The 16,888-nt window shown below is 40.9% G+C and overlaps 1 long non-coding RNA gene across 1 annotated transcript; it reads left to right on the top strand.

The window, feature by feature from the left end:
- The first annotated feature begins 237 nt into the window (after window positions 1–237).
- Window positions 238–5,224, top strand: LOC105725682 (uncharacterized). The gene is made up of 4 exons (XR_001109336.2): window positions 238–2,853; window positions 3,119–3,301; window positions 4,858–4,981; window positions 5,135–5,224. It is a non-coding gene; the product is annotated as an uncharacterized LOC105725682 (long non-coding RNA).
- The last annotated feature ends 11,664 nt before the right edge of the window (window positions 5,225–16,888 follow it).

Genomic DNA, 16,888 nt, shown 5'->3' with positions numbered 1-16,888 from the left:
CTCCCTTTGGGCTGCTTTCACCGCCTTTTTTGGGGGCTAATCCCACTGTTCAACCAGTCCCTTTGGAATGAACCCAGTACCTCGTTCAGAGATGCAGATTTCGCTCTGGTTCTGTGTCTCACTTGCTGGGAGCTGCACTCTGGAGAGGCTCCCTTTCGGCCATCTTGGTCTCCCTCCTCGTAATGTCTTTATCCTCCAATTTGTTATATTATAAAATGTATGTTGCTACTATTTAAATTGATTTTCTTTGAAGAATAGTTGATTGCAATTAAAAAACATTTTTGATACAGCTTTTTGTTATGACTTGTTTTTATGTCTATATGCATTTTTCTGTCCTTCAGCAAAATTTCAATATGAAAATTAAAAAAAAAAAGAAAATAGAAAGAGCATCTAATATGGGATATCAGTACCTGGAAAACAAGAGATAGAATAAATGTTGGCTGTATTCATTAATTTAAAGTGAAATGTAAACAACTTTAGAATACAGAAGAGAAGGAAAAAACAAATTTGCATTATTCTGAAAAACATTAAAATAAGCTTATAGGATATGCTTCTAAAAGTTATAGAAGAATAATTTTGCAAGTGATAGTAAATAAGTAACTGCTTTGCTAGAGAGGGGGCTGAATGGCCTGTATGGGATGCTCCGTCCTTTCCCTTAGCTAAATGTGGTCCTCAGTTTGAAGATGTTCCAGATGATAACATGACTTAATTAATGGATAGATCCATAAAACTCAAAACTGGTGGAGTCCACTGAGCCACTGTGGCCATATGCCCCAAGGACGACCATGTTTTGACAGATCAGAAAACAATACATGACCTGATGGGCCAAGCTCTACATGGTAATAATAGCTGTGCAAGGAATCCAACAGCAACTCCCTCCTACATATTTACATATGGTCCAGTAACTGGCGGATTAATGATTGAATCATTAAATGCTTCTCAGTGGAGACTGGGAATGTAGCAGCAGCTTGTGGACTGGAAGAGATACCTATTCATCACTCTGTTGATGCCTATGACAAAGGACCATTCAAAAGGGAACATGGATGACACTCGTGAGCTGACCCAGCATGAGTTCAGTAAATTGCCACCATAGAGCATTGGGTTCACCATAGCATGTGGCCCAGAAGCCCAGTTCAGATGTCAGAATGGGCCAGATCATAAGGACTTGCCCTAGGAAAAAAACAAAAGCCAAAGATACAACACAGCAATGTGATTTCTGTCGGTAAACCCAGGCTGCACAATGTGGTAAACTAGCCTGCATTAACCAAGACTTAGGACCCACATGAATATGGCAAATTGATTGTATCAAACCACTATTTTCCAGTCACTGATTCTGGTGGTGTTTCACCATCATTGACACATGTTCTGAATATGGAACCACCATTCCAGTGCGGCATGTATACAAGAGAACCACTGCTGTAGCTTTATAAAAACACCTTTGCATATTTTCAGCAAAATTTCAATCCGATGAAAGCACTGTATTCACTGCTCAAGTTATAGAGCAATGGACGTGTTCCCATGGCATAAGATGGGCCTTGCATTTTCCCTATTTCACCCAGGAAAGTGGGGTAATGAAATGATAAAATGAGTGACCCAAGCAGTAACTAGACAAAGATCATCAGGAAGGACTACAGGATAGCATTTCCGTCTAACCAATATGGTTTGGTTCCGTGTCCCTACTCCAGTCTCACCTTGAATGATAAGAATCCCCAGGTGTTGTGGGAGGAACCAGGTGGGAGGTAATTTAATTATGTGGGCAGGTTTTTCCCATTCTGGTCTTGTGATAGCAAATACGTCTCATGAGACCTGATGGTTTTATAAAGGGAAGTTCCTCTGCACATGCTCCCTTGCCTGCCACTATATAAGATGTGCCTTTGCTTCTCCTTTGCCTTTGCCATGATTTTGAGGCATCCCCAGCCATGTGGAACTGTGAGTTTATCAAACTTCTTTCCTTTATAAATTACCCAGTCTCAGGTATGTCTATATTAGCAACATGAGAACAGGCTAATATACTAACAAAAGCCATTTGGACATTAAATGTGGCACTCAAATTTATTCTAGGAAATACTGAGCTTGGAGGGGGTGGGGACCAGGTAGTTTCTTTTCTTTTTTTTTTTTTTATTTTAGGTTTTGGGGTACATGTGAAAATCATGCAAGGTTGTTGCATAGGTGCACACGTGGCAGTGTGATTTGCTGCCTTCCTCCCCTTCACCTATATCTGGCATTTCACCCCATGCTATCCCTCCCCAACTCCCCATCTCTCCTCTGTCCCCCCTACTCCCCCCAACAGACCCCAGTGTATAGTGCTCCCCTCCCTGTGTCCATGTTTTTTTTTTTTTTTGAGACGGAGTTTCGCTCTTGTTACCCAGGCTGGAGTGCAATGGCGCAATCTTGGCTCACTGCAACCTCTGCCTCCTGGGTTCAGGCAATTCTCCTGCCTCAGCCTCCCGAGTAGCTGGATTACAGGCACACGCCACCATGCCCAGCTAATTTTTTTTTGTATTTTTAGTAGAGACAGGGTGGTCTCGATCTCTTGACCTCGTGATCCACCCGCCTTGGCCTCCCAGAGTGCTGGGATTACAGGCCCAGGTAGTTTCTTGATTGGGCTGCACCTGCAAAATCCCAATCTCAGTATATCCAATCATTCTTTATCTTTTTTCCCCACAGGAACGTTCTCCCCAAAGGTGGTTTGTGATCTGGGCTACAATGGCACCATAATAGGGCCTCCCAAATTAAACCTGGAGGCAGTGCTACCTTCTGGTGCCTCTCAATGTGGATGGAGAAAGGAGCAACAGAATGTTGAGGAACCAGCATTCCTCTGATCACACCTGGGACCCTGGCCCCTCTATACAGGTGGGTGATATTATAGAACATAACAAATGTGTTCAAAATGTGATGTCTCTTCCTGAATTCGACAACCAAGGCTTAAAGATTTGGGTGAAGCAATAAGGGCAGCATGTCCCTGCAGAAGTTGTAACCTTAGGACTCAGACAGCTTGAGTGCTATCCCAGGCGATCCTCACCAACGTCATTGGATAAGAACATCTACAGCCTTTGAAGGTTTGTGGATCAACAGGAGAGTGAGGAAGCACTAATATTTCCTCCTCTCATTTCTGCAGAAGCCTCTGCCCTGCCTGGCATAACAACACTCTGAAGAGAATCAGTACAGCTATGGAGAGAGGAAATAAAATAATAAACTAACAACTTGTAATCTCAGACTGAAGATCCTCTTGTCCTACAATCTTGTTGTAAGAGAATGACTTGTACGCAACAACTTGGACATTCTTCATGCTTCAAGACCAGTAAGTCTCACTGAACTCATTAGCCACCATAGTGATAGATAACAGAATAGCCTTCAATTATGTGCTGGCCAAACAGGTGAGTGTTGCCAACACCTGTTGCTCTTAATAATTTAGGGAATGTAGAATCTGAGTTGGAGAAGGTGGGATGCTCAAATGGGATGGTTATTAGCTGTACACCTGCATTCTCCCTCTAAACTCACTTTTTTTTTTACCTCTTTAGTTGGCTTAATGCAAGCACTTAGGTTGCTGGTTGAGGACCATTTTCCAGGAAGGCCTGATTATTCTCCTGGGTCTGGTTATTCCAATGACCCTGGTGAAGTGCTGTCTCAAAATGACAAAGAGGATCTGAAAGCAAACTGCATCCATACAGTTTGTTCAGGAGTCACAGCGGACTCAAACCCAGCTCCATCTTTAAATTTGAGGCAGACAATGGTCTTGTCAGATTTAATAGGTTTTTAAAATTACACTTTAAGTTCTGGGGTACATGTGTAGATCGTGCAGGATTGTTACATAGGTTTACACATGCCATGGTGGTTTGCTCCATCCATCCCCTGTCATCTACATTAGATATTTCTCCTAATGTTATCCCTCTCTAATCCCTCCATCCCCTGGTATCCCTCCCCTAGTTCTCACACCCCCCACCAGGCCCTGGTATTTGATGTTACCCTCCCTGTGTCCATATGTTCTCATTGTTCAACAATCACTTATGAGTGAGAACATGTGGTGTTTGGTTTTCTGTTCTTGTGTCAGTTTGATGAGAATGATGGTTTCCAGATTCATCCATGTCCCTGCAAAGGACATGAATTCATCCTTTTTGTTGTGGCTGCATAGTTTATTCCATGGTGTATATGTGCCACATTTTCTTTATCCATTCTCTCATTGATGGACATTTGGGTTGGTTCCAAGCAAAAACAATGGCAACAAAAACCAAAATAGACAGATGGGATCTAATTAAACTTAAGAACTTCTGCATAGCAAAAGAAACTATCGTTAGAGTGCACCACCAATCAACAGAATGGGAAAAAACTTTTGAAATCTACCCATCTGACAAAGGGCTAATATCCAGAATCTACAAAGAACTTAAACAAATTTACAAGAAAAAAAACAAACAACCTCATCAAAAAGTGGCCGAAGGATATGAACAGACACTTTGCAAAAGAAGACATTTATGCAGCTGACAAATATATGAAAAAAAGCTCATCAGTGGTCATTAGAGAAATGCACATCAAAACCACATTGAGGTACCATCTCACGCCAGTTAGAATGGTGATCATTAAAAATATCAGGAGACAACAGATGCTGGAGAGGATGTGGAGAAATAGGAAGGCTTTTACACTGTTGGTGGGAGTGTACATTAGTTCAACTATTGTGGAAGACAGTGTAGTGATTCCTCAGGAATCTAGAAATAGAAATACCATTTGTCCCTGTAATCCCATTACTGGGTATATACCTAAAGGATTATAAATTGTTCTATTATAAAGACACATGCACATGTATGTTCATTGTGGTGCTGTTTATGACAGCAAAGACTTAATAGGTTTTATCTGTCATTTCAGTGTCCCAGCAGAGGTCAGGCGAGGGGTGGACTATTGAGAAAGGTGGTCTTATGTGCACAGTCTTTCAACCCCTGCATGACTACATAAGAGCGGCTTTGGACCTGGGAAACTTCCTTATAGAGTGGTAAGGAACCCTAATGGTCTTTTGATGGGCATTTCACCATGTTTGGGGGTGTCTCTCTATATGCTGGTCTTGATGGATGCTTCTTTGTTCTACTTAAAGTGTACATGCCATATAACACCTGGCCACTCTCACTGCTACATCTATTCCCAATAGGGACAGAATGGGGCGCTTTACCTGTAGCACAAGAGGACTGTGTGCAGACCCCATCTCCCTGTACTGGCTGTGGAACAAACCCACTGCCCATAGGCACTATTAAAGCTGATCTTGCTCTATTTCTATGTGAGTAAAAAGTTGTTCCATCTAATACCTATGTGAGTCGTGTGTCTCTTGGCAAACCATGCAGTGGGTAGATATCTGGGGACTGCTGCTTCTGGTGGTGGGCACTGTTATGCTCTTTTCTATCTTTCACTTAGTGGGACTCCTCCCCTGGAGGTGGTAACAGGTGTCACTTTCTTGACATTCATTTTATGTGCCAACTTGGCTAGCCTAATGTGCCCATTTCTTTGGTAAAACACCATCTAGATTTCCCTATATAAGTGTTTTTAGATGTGATTAATATTTAAACTCAAAGCAGACATTGAGTAAGGCAAGTTACCCTCGATAATGTGAGTGGGACTCAATTCATCAGTTAATGATCTTTAAAAAGACAAAAGTTTTCTAAAGAAAAAGATATTCAAGACTGCAATGTAAAAATCCTGCCTGAGTTTCTAGCCCACTGCTTTGTGAATTTTGAACTGAAAGCTGCAACATCAACTCTTACCTGAATGTCCAGCCTGCAGGCCTGCCCTCTTGATGTCAGACTTGCCAGCCCCACAGCTGATCCAATTCCTTAAAACAAAACTCTGTCTCTGTCTCTTTCTCCTTTTTTTCTGTCTGTACCTCCTCACTCACACACACTCCACACATACACACATGCCTGCACACACACATATGCCTCTGGAGAACACTGACTAATATACTGTAATTATCAAAGAATTTGGGCAACTGTGTCATGGAAAAGGCAAGGATTTTGAGCATTCTCTATGCTGATGAAAATAAAAGACAAACCTGAAATATCTCCAGGAATTAGTTGGAAATCTGTAATCTGGAAAATTGAGGGAAGGCAATTCTTATTATAAAGTGGTAGAGGCTGGGCATGGGGTTTATGCCTGTAACCCCAGCACTTTGGGAGGCTGAGGAGAGAGGATAGCTTGATGTCAGGAGTTTCAAACCAGCCTGGGCAACATAGTCCCCCCATTTCAAATAAAAATAAAAACTTTTAAAAATAAATAAACAAAAGTGGTAGAGAACTTGGCCAAATTGTGTTCTAGTGTTTTGTGGAAATTAGAACTTGTGATGAACTTGGATATTTAGCTGAGGGAATTTCTAAGCAATGTGGTGAAGGTAAAGCCAGTTTCTCCTTGCTATTGTGGTAAAATGAAAGGAGACAGATAAATGGAAGAAGAAACAACTAAGCAAACTTTAAAAAAGTATCACTTAATTATTTGGATGATTCTCAGCCTGTCCAGGTAGCATGCTGTCGATACAGTGAAGAGGGGTGGCTGGACAATCATTTGCTAAAGATACTAGGCATGTGACTCATGAATCCAATCAACCATTCTCAGTAGAAGTTAGGAATAGAGATGTAGTTATTCAGAAATAATCCATAGAAGACTTTCTTGGATGGTGCGAACCCCTGTACATTGCACTGGAGGTCAACAAGATTTTTGAGAATTTTATCCAAGCAGAAACACTGCTAGTCTTTAGGCTAGTTGAGAAAAAGAGACAGAGACAGGATGAAATGAAGGAAGAATAACTTTGCAGAGCCATGAATGTAGAGGCCAGTTAGGCAACCGCTGCCAACATGGGCCCAAAGAACACAGGCCCAGGGGGTAAAGTTATCTTCTCCTCTTCTCCTTGGCTCGTGGAGGTACCACCAGGTCTGGGGAAGTGGGGCTGCTGCCTGGGTGGGCCTGCAGGATAAGTCCACCACCCCAGTGGGCCCAGAGAACAGAGCATGGTGCCAAAGAGGATAATTCTCAAGCTTCAAAATCTAATGGAATTTGTCATGCTATGTTTCTGATTAGCTTGGAACACAAGATCCCCTTCTTCCAATTTCTCTCTTCTGGAATGAGAATGTCTATCCTTTACCTGTCACCATTCTATTTTGGAAGAGATAACTTGTCTGGTTTCCCAGGTTTACAGCTGGAGAGGAACATCTCCCCAACATGATTCATACCTGTAGTCTTACCCATTCCTGATTTAGATGAGATTTGGATTTCAAGTTGATGCTAGAATGGGTTAATACTTCTGAGGATGTTGGGTTGGGATGAAAGTATTTCTTTCTTTTTTTTTTTTTTTTTTTTGAGATGGAGTTTCGCTCTTGTTACCCAGGCTGGAGTGCAATGGCGCGATCTTGGCTCACGGCAACCTCCGCCTCCTGGGTTCAGGCAATTCTCCCGCCTCAGCCTCCCAAGTAGCTGGGATTACAGGCATGCACCACCATGCCCAGCTAATTTTTTGTATTTTTAGTAGAGACAGGGTTTCACCATGTTGACCAGGATGGTCTCGATCTCTTGACCTCGTGATCCACTTGCCTCGGCCTCCCAAATTGCTAGGATTACAGGCGTGAGCCACCGCGCCCGGCCCCGAAAATATTTCTTATATGAGAAGGACATGAACTTTGAGAGGCCTGAGGAAGGAATGTGGTATTTACTTATGGCAACCCAGGAAAACAATGGGCAAGGATGTTTTATTAATTTTTCATTGTTTTATAAGTTTTAATGTAATCTAGTTCAAAATGCTGCCAGAATCAGAAGTCTCTTGTAATTATTTTTATTTTCTATTCAGAATAATAATAAGTAAATAACTGATATTAGAATAAAATCCAGCACCATCGCTAAAATTATGAAACAAGTCCAAGTGAAACCCCTAAGCTTACTGCCTCTTTATACAACACATTTATCTTATGTAGACAAGAATTTCTTTCAAGTCACAGAACCATCAAAGTGAAACCTAACATGATAGAATGGCGATGATGATGATGACGACAACAACAGTGACAAATACAAGAGTCACATGGGCTTATATTCACTAAATCATGTTTTGAGCATTTTTGGGTTGGGATTTCCATAGTTTATCTATAAGATCAAAAGGCCAGGATGCAAAGAGCCAAACTCACCATGTGCTGAATGACAACAAAGTAAGCACTTTAAACATGGATCGCATTCAATCATTCAATAAATGTACATTGACCACTGACCGTGTGCTGGATACTATGGAACATTAATGTCGTCAGCAAAACAGCCATGGTTCGTTCTTGTTTTTAGTCCAGAAGACAGACATTAACAAGTTGTTGGGTCAACAAATATAATATTTTAATGTCTGATAAGCATTGTAAAGGAATAGTACAGAGTGTTATGAGTAAATGCAGAAAAGTGACCTAATTTAGATTCTAAGCAGGTCAGAAATATTTCCCTGAGGAAACCAGAGTTGAGTTTTTAGTGGGTATGGTTTAGTCAGGAAAGGAAAATGAGTGCCAGGCACAGGGATTTTGTGCAAAATTCCTGATTGGGGAATATCTTGGCATGTTTGATCCAGAATGAAGGTTCATGAGGTGAAGCTAAGTTAGACTGGGTTTAGAGATGGACAAGCAGGAACCAGATTATATAGAATCTTGTGGGTCATAGTGTGGCGACAGGACTTCAGCCTAAGCTCCATAGGAATATTTTTAGACTTTTGTGCAAAAAAAGTGACATAATTCAATTTATGTGTGTGTGTTTTAAATCACTGAGTCTAATGCATGGAGAATGCATTGAAGACCGCCAAAAATGTTGACAAAGTTATTACATCAGCCCTGGGAAAAGGCCTGTCTTCAGCTTCTTACAATGATAAACCTGTTTGTACAATTTTTTTTTAACAGCTGAGTGCCTGGCAACAACAGCAACAAACAAGGAGATGCTGGAAGTCTAAAATAATGATGTTTCTCCCTTATTTCCTCCAAACTGTATGTGCTTTCAGACTTTATGTTTTAAAATAACCTCATATAAAGATTTTGCAGCCAGAAATGCAGCCTCTTGGGCCAATTCAAGTCTACTTTAAACAACATTTCCTGGAATATAATTCAGATGGAAACTGAAAGCAGCAAAGAACTACTTACATACTAGGCTCAGTTCTAGGAAATCAGTTGCTTTTCTGTTCTAGAAAAACAAAAACATGATTTTTTTAAAAATCTAAACTTGCAGCACACTGCATGAAAAATCATGCAAGGATAACTAAATCACTGTTCTGTTAGGTGCTTCTGCTAAAAGAGCTGTTTTAGGTGATCTTTATATATCACATTCTTCCATTGGGGCCACGTGTGTTTCAAGGTCCAGAAAAATTTTATGGCATGTACAGCTGCTGCTTAGATGGGAACTTTCCTAGAGTCTTCAAAATGTTTATTCAATTTAAACCCTATGCTTCTGTCCTCATGTGGTACAGTTTTCCACAGAGTTTCCAAAGCCCAGTGTCTGCACTATTTGCAACTATCATTGTTCTGGCATGCAGTCTCCTCCTCTCCTGTAGCAAAATAGCTAGTGAGATAACATACTACAAAAGGCAAAGCTGAGTTTTATTATTTGAGCATTTGACCCCAACATTCTTAGAGTGGGAAATGCTCATGTTTGTAAAACCTCATAACATATCTATTGGAGCAAAAAGAGAGAATATAAGGATGGATGTACTAGAATAAACATAATAACAAATTATGCCAGATTGCTTTGTCAGAGAATTTTTATTTCCTCCTAAAAGCAAAGTAGTGAGTAGGAGGAAAGAAGATAGAATGAGGAAGAGGAGAGAGTGAAGGAAGGTAGGTGGAAAGAGAATATTCTTCAGTATAGTGAGAGCTTGAGGGTTCCCTCAAATTGTGGTGGGCAAAGACATCATAGGAAAAACATGGCTTCCCATATCCATATCTTCAGTAAAATCTATTACACCCATATGTGCTTTTTTGATTGTCTTCTATTTGTGAGTGGGGCTACAAAAGGTGCTATATCCTGCTTTCTCAGATTAAATAATTACCCCAACCATCATAAGATGAGGTCACCTTCATCATTACTGCAGAAGTCATACAGCAAGGATCAGCAATGGCCCAGCATGTTCTCAGCCCGCCCTTGAGAGCACCCAAATATTACAGGAAAATAAAGAGAAACAGTCCTCAGTTTGCTTTATTTCCTTTGGGAGGGTATGTAATTTGAGATGGTATGCTTGAGGTAGAAAATACGTTTTGTTTCAGTAGGTGACTGCTATGGTTTGGATGTGGTTTCTCTCCATCAAAACTCATGTTAAAATTTGATCCCCATTTTGGTAGTGTTTGGAAGTGAGGCTAGGGGGAGGTATTTAGGTCATGGGGGCAGATCCTTCATAAATAGATTAGTGACCTCCCATTGGGGCCAGTAGATTTTCATTCTTGAAAGAGTGGATTAGTTCCCAAGGATGCAGGTTCTTAAAAAGAGTCTAGCTTCCTTGATGCTTCTCTCTTGCTTTCTCCCTCCCTCTGTGATCTCTTTGCACATACTCACCCCTGCTTCTTCTTTCTTCCATGAATGGAAGTAACACGAGGCTCTCACCAGATACATCTTCACAATCTTGGCCTTTCCAGACACCAGAATCCTTAGCCAAATAATCCTCTCTCTATTGTTTGTTAATAAAACAGGTATTCTGCTATAGCAACACAAACAGACTAAGACAGTGACTACATCTTAGTCACTAAGGCTGTGAAAGCCTCACAATCATGGCAGAAAGCAAAGAGGAGCAAGCCACATCTTATGTGGATGGCGGCAGGCAAAGAGAGAACTTGTGCAGAGAAACTCCCGTTTTTAAACCCCTCAGATCTTGTGAGACCCATTCAACTATCATGAGAACAGCATGGGAAAGACTTGCCCCTATGATTCAGTTATCTCCCACCAGGGCCCCTCCCACAACATGTGGGAATTCAAGATGAGATTTGGGTGGGGGACACAGCCAAACCATATAATTCCACTTCTGGCCCCTCCCAAATCTCATGTCCTCACATTCAACACCAATGCCTCCCCAATAATCCCCACAAAGTCTTAACTCATTTCAGCATTAACTAAAAATCCATAGTCCAAAGTCTCATCTAAGACAAAGCAAGTCCCTTCCACCTATGACCCTGTAAAATCCAAAGCAAATTAGTTACTTCCTAGATAACATGAGGGTGCAGGCATTGGGTAAATACAACCATACCAAATGGGAGAAATTGGCCAAAACAAAGGGGCTACAGGCCCCATACATGTCCAAAATCCACCAGGGCAGTCGAATCTTAAAGTTCCAAAATGATAACCTTTGACTTCATGTCTCACATCCAGGTCATGCTGATGCAAGAAGTGGGTTCCCATGGTCTTGGGCAACTCTACCCCTGTGGCTTTGCAGAGTACAACCTCCCTGCCAGCTATCTTCATGGGCTGGCATTGAGTATCTGAAGCTTTTCCAGGCGTATGATGCAAGCTGTCAGTGTATCTACCATTCTGAGGGCTGGAGGATGGTGGCCCTCTTCTTACAGTTCCACTAGGAAGTGCCCTAGTAGGGACTCTGTGTGGGGGCTCTGACCCCACATTTCCCTTCCACATTGCCCTAGCAGGGGTTCTCCATGAGAGCCCCACCCTTGCAGCAAACTTCTGCCTGGACATCCAGGCATTTCATTATATCCTCTGAAATCTAGGCAGAGGTTCCCAAAACCCAATTCTTGACCTCTGTGCACTGACAGGCTCAACAGTACACAGAAGCTGCCAAGGCTTGAGGCTTGCATCCTCTGAAGCCACAGCCCAAGCTCCACACTGGCCCCTTTCAGCTATGGCTGGAGCAGCTGGAATGCAGGGCACCAAGTCCCTAGGCTACACACAGCATGAGGACCCCAGGCCTAGCCCAGGAACCCACTTTTTCCTCCTAGGCTTCAGGGTCTGTGATGGGAGGGGCTTCCATGAAGACCTCTGGCATGCCCTGGAGACATTTTCCCCACTGTCTTAGGGATTAACATTCAGCTCCACATTATTTATGCAAATTTATGCAGCTGGCTTGAATTTCTCCTCAGAATATGGGATTTTCTTTTCTCTCATATTGTCAGGCTGCAAATTTTTTCTGAACTTTTATGCTCTTCATCCCCTGTAAAACTGAATGTCTTTAGTAGCACCCAAGTCACCTCTTGAATACTTTGCTGCTTAGAAATTTCTTCCACCACGTACCCTAAATCTTCTCTCTCAAGTCCAAAGTTCCACAAATCTCCAGGGCAGGAGCAAAATGCCACCCATCTCTTTGCTAAAACATAACAAGAATCACCTTTGCTCCAGTTCCTAACAAGATCCTCATCTCCATTTGAGACCACCTCAGCCTGGATTTCATTGTCCATATTGCCATCAGCATTTTGAGCAAAGCCATTCAACAAGTTGCTATGAAGTTCCAGACTTGGTACAGCAATCATAGCATTGTGTTCAGAGAATTCATGGCCAGGGCTCCAGTCCTTCAGAGGTGGGCTAGCATGAAACTAGCCAAGCTAGGGCCAAGTACAAAGATGTGGTGAGAAGCCGAGATGCCATTACCAGTATGTGGACTCAGAAATGGGGAACATGGAAGCCAAGTCATAAGATGTGGCTGCTCGCTGGGTTATAGGAGTTCAGGAATGAGGTAGTAGTCAACTTGTTAATCTTGCAGAACTATAGTGTGTTGGCCTTCAGAGGCTGAAGTGTTGTCTACAAGTCACAGTGTACTTTGAGAACAAATGGTGGCCTGAGGAAGAGACTGGGGCCAACTGATCCAGCTAGAGAAAGTTCAGTTGTGGAAGGGAACACAGTGAATCAGCAGAGCAGGGCTTCTCAGTGAGACCACCTACTTCAGTATCCCCTTTTGCAGACAAGGAAACTTAAACACTAAATAGACATTTTCTAATAAAAAAAGTATTTTTAGCATTTGTGACATATTTCCAAACACATTATCAGGGGTTACTTAGGTTTTATCATACTTTTACTGCCATCAATAGTGATCATATGTTTTTGTGTTTCTCTGTCAAGAATGTCATATATCATAAGCTTTGTGAGTTCTTCATTATTAGGAAAAGTCTTTATTTTGCATGTATCTACAAATGGCAATTTTTCTTTATGTAAAATTTGGCCAGGTGTGGTGGCTCATGCTTGTAATCACAGCACTTTGGGAGGCCGAGTGGGCGGATCACCTGAGCTCAGGAGTTTGAGACCAGCCTGGTCAACATGGCCAAACCCTGTCTCTACTAAAAATACAAAAATTACCCAGGCATGGTGGTGTGCACCTGTAATCCCAGCTACTAGGGAGGCTGAGGCAAGAGAATTACTTGAACCTGGGAGGCAGAGGCTGCGGTGAGCTGAGATAGCACCACTGCACTCCAGCCTGGGTGACAGAGCAAGACTCCATCTCAAAATAATAATAGTAAAATACAATAACTTTCTACATCACCAGATCATTTCTATAACATTGTTTTCTATAGTGTTAGGGATGAGAAGTTTGATACTCCTTACACTATAAGTAAATAGTAGTCCACTGAAAAACAATTATTTTTGGACTTTGAAAACTGCACCAGGATACATATAAATATTCATCTTTTAAGATAATGTTCTTATAGAATTCTTTAATTATTTTTTAGAATCCTTTTGCTTCTATTACTCCACCTGGAATTCCTATAAGGCAGATAATGCACCTCCTGGATTTATTCTTTGTGTGTTTTCTTTTGTGGTGTGTCTATATTCACTTGCTATGCTTTTGAGGAGAATTTCTTGATCTAATTTTCTTAACATTAATCAGTTTTGAGCAGCGTGGTTTAAGTGCACACCATTGTACCAGTGAACTGTGGTCAGTAGGGAGATGATCTGTTACAGTTAGTAACTGAATTAAGTCTCCATCTTGACTTTGTGTTGTATTTTACAAATATTGAATAGACCACAGGTTATTTGTTCACTCACCTGTTTGTTAATTCATTTAAACAGTATTTATTAAGTATTTGTTTTATGCTGTGTAGCATTTGAAGTGCTAGAGATAATAGTGATGAATAAAGCAGGTACAAAGACCCATCACATGAAACTTTCTAAAGGAGCTACAGAGGAAATAAAGAAATAAATAAATCAGTAAAATACATCAGATGATGATAAGTGCTATGGAAAGAAGAAGGAAGAAATAAAAATTTGGGTCAGAGGAAGACAGAAATTTGTGAATTTGAGTGTTCATACACAATACTACACACCATTGATGTCTGGGGAAAAGTTTGAAAGAAGAGAGTGAGTAGCAGTGTATATCTGAAGGAAGAGCTTTGTAAGTACTACAAATAGCATGTGCAATATCTTGGACTGGGAACATCTTTGTCCTGTGAAGGAATAGCAAGAAGGCAGCAACATGCAGCAGGAGGTGAGGTGCAGAAGAGGTTAGGTTGCCTGGTGGTTGCTGCTACTGCAGTTTCATCACTTGAAAAAACAAGCAATGCCCTGTGCTCTAAAAGGTTAAAATCAGCTCTAGTTTCTTCTTGTGGTCAAGGTAAATTATACTTGCCTGTGCTCTGGTTACATATTGCTACTTATAAATACATCAAAATTTAGTGACTTGAAATAAAAATTATTTTATTGTAGTTTTATAATATAGTGTTATGCATACAGTGATTTCATTACTGTGTCAGTCAGAAACTCGGGTTAGGCTTGACTGGGTGATGCTTTAGCACCAAATGGTTCCAGCTGCAGACACTGTGGTATTTAGTTAACAGATGCTCTGATCTGGAGGGGCCAGGATTGCCTCACTTACATGTCTGTGGCCTTGATGACAATGGTTAGAGGCTTGAGCCCATTTGTCAATGTCAACTAAAGTGCATACATTTGGTCTTGTCTCTTCAGCACGATAGTCTTAGGGTAGTTCGACTTCTCACATGGCAGATTAGGGACCCCAAGGAACATTCTTAGCTTATTATTACCTTTTTCTATGGCTTTTCAGGCAATTAACAAATGTCAGCTGACTCTAACATCCTTATAATTACCAAAGACCCATACTGTTTAAGTCCCACAGCCTAACCCATGCTTCATTTTCCACTTCATCTCATTCCAGTTCACTTACATGTAGGAAGTTACCACCTTTCCGCTTATTGCTGCCAGTATAGACTTTATGGATCTTTGGCCAATTAGTGATCCACTCTAAAATACCAATATGCAGTTTCTAGGAAATCAGGTCAAATACATCCAGCCTATCCACACTAGGCAACAGTTGGGAAATTCCCATTGTTATCTAGCTTAGTCACTTAATTTCATTTTCGGTTTCTGTTTCCCACAGAGAATTTTTAAAAATCCCCCTTTCTGTTAGATCATCTTTTGTATTCAGATAGTCTACTTTCTAGAGCAGGAAAAAAAGGGATGTGGAGTTGCTTGCCAGGATCTCCATTACCACCTTTCTTTTTCTGTGTTCTCCCAAATTCAGAGCCTGAGAGAAAGGCCTGACTAAAAATAGTTTTCATTAGAAAAATGATCCTAAGAGAAAATATAAAGGAACAGGATAGAGGATCATGGAAGTAAAACAAGGAAGGAGGATAGACCAACAAAATAATATTATTGATTTGGTCACCACTGTGGATGACTGCTACTCCATTTCACCACAGGTTTCTAAAACATGTTATGAGAGGCACATCAGAATGGAACACACAGAAAACAAAAAGGAAAAGCATTTCCTCATTGGCTCCTGTTATGCATAATAACTTTCTCACAATTCTGTGTTGTATATGAAAAGGTGTTGAACAAGTTCTTGCTGGCATGCTAATTGCAGAAGCATCAAAAATATAAAGCCAGCAATGCCTGTGCAAAGCTGCTGAAATGGTGATATCAACAGAGGATATAAGAAGATATGAGGCCAGTGGAATTTTCAAATTTTTACAAGATGTTTTCAATACACCTGAGAACCTAACACCGGGCATAAAATTATCTGACTGTTCTAATTCCAGTGTTTGGGTTTTCCTATTTTTTTGTCTGAAAATATCTTTATTTTTAGTTTTAATACTAATTAATTTTTACAATAGTTAGAATTTTACTTGGATTTTTTTTGTTTGCTTTTATTTATAAAATGCTATTTGTATAGAGTTAGGGAGTACAAATGCAGGTTTCTTACATGCCTATATTGTGTAGTGATGGAATCTTGGCTCTTACTGTATCCATCACCTATATAGTGAACATTGTACCCAACAGGTAATTTTTCCACCCTCGCCCCACTTCTACCCACCTATCTTCTATAGTTTCCAATGTCTATTATTTAAAGAAAGCAAATTGAAATATATTGCCATTGCAGCTAGGGATGGCCTCTAAAGATATCGTTGTGAAATGTTCTCTGTGGACAGATTTTAAATCGTTAACAGGTAAGAAAATTTGTGCAAAGGAAAAGGTGGGCTGAAGTAAGGCTATATACAGAATCTTGAGCAGTGGAGAATGGTTTATGCAGTTGGCCTTGGCTTAGAAGGGGCACAACTGTAGGATCAGATATTAAGAGGTTTATAGGTAAATCTCTAGGCGTGGCTGTTTAAAGTGTGTGGATCTTTACGTCTTAAGTCAATATCAACCAGAGAATATAGGTTTTAAAGAGACACTGAACAACCAGGTGGCTAAAATTACTCATCCAGTAGATTTGAGCCAGCCTTTATCCTCAGTTACCCAGTGTTTGCACAGAATAGATATGGTGGCAGGGATGAAATCTTTGCATGGACTCATCAACCTGGGCTCATTTTCACCAAGGCAGTCTCAGTACATGTTAAATATTATATTGGCCCAAAGTTGATAAAAATTGACATTGAGCCTTCAGTATGTTACCACCCTTCAAGAAGACCAGCCAGACCACTAGATGTCAAGGTAATCACATCAGTCTTTTTGCATCCTGGAGGAGGAGGCCGTT

This window comes from Aotus nancymaae, unplaced genomic scaffold, assembly GCF_030222135.1.
Source record: "Aotus nancymaae isolate 86718 unplaced genomic scaffold, 86718_ANA_hifiasm-v0.15.2.pri h1tg000007l, whole genome shotgun sequence".
Taxonomy (NCBI): domain Eukaryota; kingdom Metazoa; phylum Chordata; class Mammalia; order Primates; family Aotidae; genus Aotus; species Aotus nancymaae.
Note: the sequence above shows the minus strand (reverse complement) of the source record. Positions and strands in the feature narration are given on the sequence as shown.